Source organism: Sapajus apella, unplaced genomic scaffold (assembly GCF_009761245.1).
Source record: "Sapajus apella isolate SASKATOON/1434 unplaced genomic scaffold, GSC_monkey_1.0 scaffold38, whole genome shotgun sequence".
In the NCBI taxonomy this organism is placed as follows: domain Eukaryota; kingdom Metazoa; phylum Chordata; class Mammalia; order Primates; family Cebidae; genus Sapajus; species Sapajus apella.
This window is the reverse complement of record NW_022436978.1, coordinates 11,683,912-11,688,857: the sequence shown is the minus strand read 5'-3', so window position 1 is coordinate 11,688,857 and position 4,946 is coordinate 11,683,912.

Genomic DNA, 4,946 nt, shown 5'->3' with positions numbered 1-4,946 from the left:
CACAGTATTATTTGAAAATGGCCTTTGATGAATTTGAATTGAATAAGGCAAATACTAGGGTAATCACTAATAAATTAGAATAATAATAAATTAAATTTAAAATTTTACATGTAATACATGTGCTGAGAGGTGAAAAATGTAATTATGCAAAATGATTAAAGAGAGAATAATTTTTTTCGAGAAAAAACAGAAAATGCAACAAATAGAAGGCAATTTAAACATGTTAAATTTCAATCCAACTGTATAAACAATCACTTTAAATGTGAATGCTCTAAATACACTAGGTAAGACAATGTCAGAGTGAATAAAAACAAGATGCAATTATGTGTTGTCTATCAAGAACCCACTTTAAAAAGTAAAATCTCAGCTAGATTAAATGTAAAAATATACCACACTAACTCTAACCACAAGAAAGCTAGAGTAGGCATGCTAACTTCGAACAAAGCACACTTCAGAACAAGGACAATTTTGAAAGTTAAAGAGGAGTAATACATAACAATAAAAGGGTCAACTTTTTATTTTTATTTTTTTTGAAATGAAATCTCATTTTGTCACCAGGTTGGAGTGCAGTGGCATGATCTAGGCTAACTGCAACCTCCACCTCTTGGGTTCAAGCGATTCTCCTGCTTCAGCCTCCAGCATAGCTGGGATTACAGGCAAGCACCACCCCAGCTAATTTTTGTATTTTTTAGTAGAGACTGGGTTTCACCATGTTGTCTGGAATTGTCTTGATCTCTTGACTTCAGGATCTGCCTGCTTCAGGCTCCCAAAGTGCTGGAATTAAAGGCATGAGCCACCGGACCAGGTCAAAAGGGTCAACTTTCTAAGAGGAGAAATCAATCCTTAATGTTCATGTACCTAACAGCACAGTATAAAAATATGTAAAGCAGGCCAGGCATGGTGGCCTACGTCTGTAATCCAATCACTTTGGAGGCCAAGGAGGGCGGATCACCTGAGGTTGGGAGTTCAAGATCAGCCTGACCAACATGGTGAAACCCCATCTTTATTAAAAAATATATATATATTTATGTAAAGCATATTTGATAGAACTGCAAAGGAAAACAGATGTGTTCACTATTATAGTGGGAGACTTCAATATCACTCTTAATAATTGATAGATCCAACAGATCGAAATCTGTTGGAAAGGATATAGATGACGTTAAAACACCATCAATCACAGTGATCTAATTGACATTTACAGAAAACTCTATTTAATATGATAAAATATACTTTCTTCTCAAGCCCCCATGGAATATTCACCAAGAAACACCACATTCTAGATCATAAAACACAATTTAACAAATGTAAAGGAATAAAAATTATACAAAATATGCTTTTGAAGCACAAAATAAACAAGAAATCAGTAATGTAAATTAGGGTGAAAAATATCAAAGTATCTGGTGATTAAATAGCATATTTCTAAATAACACATGATCAAAAAAGAAGCCTCAAAAAAATTTAAACATGTTTTAACTAAATGAAAATAAAACATTGATATTTGTGAGATGCAACAAAAGCAATTAGAGGAAAGTTCACAATCACATGCATATGTTAGGAAAAAAGAGAAATATCTTAAATCAATGACTTAATCTTCTGCCTTAGGAAACTAGAGAAAAAAAGAGTAATGTAAGCCTAAACCAAGCCAAAGGAAAAAAACAAACAAATGAAAAAAAATAAATAAATAAAAAATAGAGCAGAAATCAATGAAATTAAAAACAAAAATAAAATAGAAAAAGGTAAACTAAAATCTATTTCTTTGGAAAGATCAATAAAACTAATATGCGAGAAAGTAAGAAAAAGAGAAGATTTGAATTGCCAATATCAGAAATGAAAGAGAAGTTATTTATTTTATGAAAATTAAAAGGATAATCATGGAATACTATGACAATTTTTGCCTACAAATTTGATAACTTAGATAAAATTGACCAATTCCATGAAAACATAATCTACTAAAATTCATATAAGAAGAAACAGATAATCTGAATAGGCCCATAGCTATCAATAAATTTAATTAATAATTGATAACCTACAATAAAAGAAATAACAGGCCCAAATGGTCCCGTGATGGATTCCACCAAATGCTAAGGAATGAATTACAATAATTCTCTAGAATCTTTCTAGAAAACAGAAGCAGAACAAACACCTCAACTCATTCTAGGAGGACAGTGTGACTCTAGTAACAAAACCAGGTAAATATATTACAAGGAAAAAAGAAACAACTATAGGCCAATACTTCACATGAATATAAAAGCAAAAGTCTCAACAAATTGTTAACAAATTAAGTCCAACAATGTATAAAAAGCATTATATATACTATGACCAAGTGGAATTTATTTTAGATATCCAAGTCTGATTCAGCATTTGAAAATCAACACAATACATAGGCACAGGCAAGGACTTCACGACTAAAACACCAAAAGCAATGGCAATAAAAGCCAGGATAGACAAATGGGATCTAATTAAACTCCAGAGCTTCTGTACAGCAAAAGAAACCATCATTAGAGTGAATCAGCAACCAACAGAATGGGAAAAAACTTTTGCAATCTACCCATCTGACAAAGGGCTAATATCCAGAATCTTCAAAGAACTAAAATAGATATACAAGAAAAAAACAAACAACCCCATTCAAAAGTGGGTGAAGGATATGAACAGACACTTTTCAAAGAGGACATATATGAGGCCAACAAACATATGAAAAAAATGCTCATCATCACTGGTCATTAGAAAAATGCAAATCAAAACCACATTGAGATATCTCACACCAGTTAGAATGGCAATCATTAAAAAATCGGGAGACAACAGATACTGCAGAGGATGTGGAGAAATAGAAACACTCTTACACAGTTGGTGGGAGTGTAAATTAGTTCAACCATTGTGAAAGACAGTGTGGTGATTTCTCAAGGATCTAGAAATAGAAATTCCATTTGACCCAGCAATCCCACTATTGGGTATATACCCAAAGAACTATAAATCATTCTACTATAAAGACACATGCACACGTATGTTCATTGCAGCCCTGTGTACAATAGCAAAGACCTGGAACCAACCCAAATGCCCATCAATGATAGACTGGACAAAGAAAATGTGGTACATATACACCATGGAATACTACGCAGCCATAAAAAACAATGAGTTCGTGTCCTTTGTAGGGACTTGGATGAATCTGGAAACCATCATTCTCGGCAAACTGACCCAAGAACAGAAAGCCAAGCACCGTATGTTCTCACTCAAAGGTGGGTGTTGAACAACGAGAACACGTGGACTCAGGGAGAGGAGCATAACACACAGGGGACAGTTGAGGGGGGTAGGGGAGAGACAATGAGAAGAGAGAGGGGAGGTTGGGGAGGGATAACATGGGGAGAAATGCCAGATATAGTATGCACCTAAAGTAAAATAAATAAATTAAAAAAAGAAAAAAAGAAAATCAACATAATCCACCACATCAAAAGGCTAAAGAAAGAAAAATCACATGACTAAATAAGTAAAGTATTCCATAATAACACCCTTTCATGATTAAAAACATGCAAAAGCCAACCATAAAAAATCTCAGCATACTAGGTATAGGAGGAATATCCTCAACTTGATAAAAATCTGTACTCATATTTAATGGTAAGAAATCGGACACTTTCACCTAAGATCAGAAACAAACTAAAGATGCCCTCTCTTACTATTTCTAAGTTCTATCTAGTGTGATAAGACAATAAAATAAAATAAAATGTATATAGATGAAGAAGAAAGAACACTATTTTTGCAGACAAAGTGATTGTCTATGTAAGAAATTTCTCCTGGAACTAAGAAGCAAGTATAGAAATGTGACAGGTTACAAGTTACTATACAAAAGCCCATTGCTTTTCTACACACTAGCAATGAACAATCTGAACTTAAAATTATAAAAACAATGCCATTTGCAATAATACTAAAAAATCAAAATATATATGTATAAATCTAACAAAATGTGTAAAACCTAATTGTGGAAAACAACAAAGCTGTGATGAAATAAATCAAATACCTAAATAAATGGAGGTGCTCCATGTTCATGGATTGGAAGACCCAGTATTATAAAGATGCCAATTCTTTTCAAGTTGATCTATAGATTGAATGCAATTGCAATCAAATCTCAATAGGCTCTTCAGCAAACTGATTCTCAAGTTTATATTTAAAGGCTAAAGACCTAGAATAGTTAACACAATACTCAAGAACAGAGCTGAAGGGATAAGATCAAGAACAGATTAGAGAGGCCAGAGATAAGCCCATGCACATACCATCAACTGAGAAAGGTACAAAGTCAATTCAATAGTGAAAGCACAGAATTTCAACAAATTGTGCTGAATACTCACATGCAAAAAATGTGTAAACAGACCTTATACCATTCACAAAAATGTAACTTCATTTAAAATATAAATTGCTAGACTATAAAATTTCTGAAAGCAAACATAAGAGAATTTATGTGATGAGATATAAATTTTAGATATAACACCAAATGCACAACCTGTGAAATGAACAAAAAATTAATTGGACTCTATTAAAATTGAAAACTTCTCTGCTGAAACAATGTTAAGAAAATAAAAATACAAGCCACAGACTTAGATAAAATATTTGCAAGACACATATCTGATAGAAATCCTGCATCCAAAATGTAGAAAGATTTCTTAAAAATCCACAATAAGAAAATAACCCAATAAAAATGGATAGAAGATCTGAACAGACATCTCAGAAAAGACATACAGATGGTAAGTAAACATAAAATGCCCAATAACATTCACCATTAGGAAGTTAAATCAAAGCAATATGGGGGTACTACTACACATCTATTAGAGTAGGTAAAACAAAATAAAAAGAAAAAACATTTACTAACAATATCAATTGCTAGTGCAAATGCAGAGGAACACGAATTTTTATTTGCTGCTAGTGATAATGCAAAATGATATGACCACTTTGGAAGACAG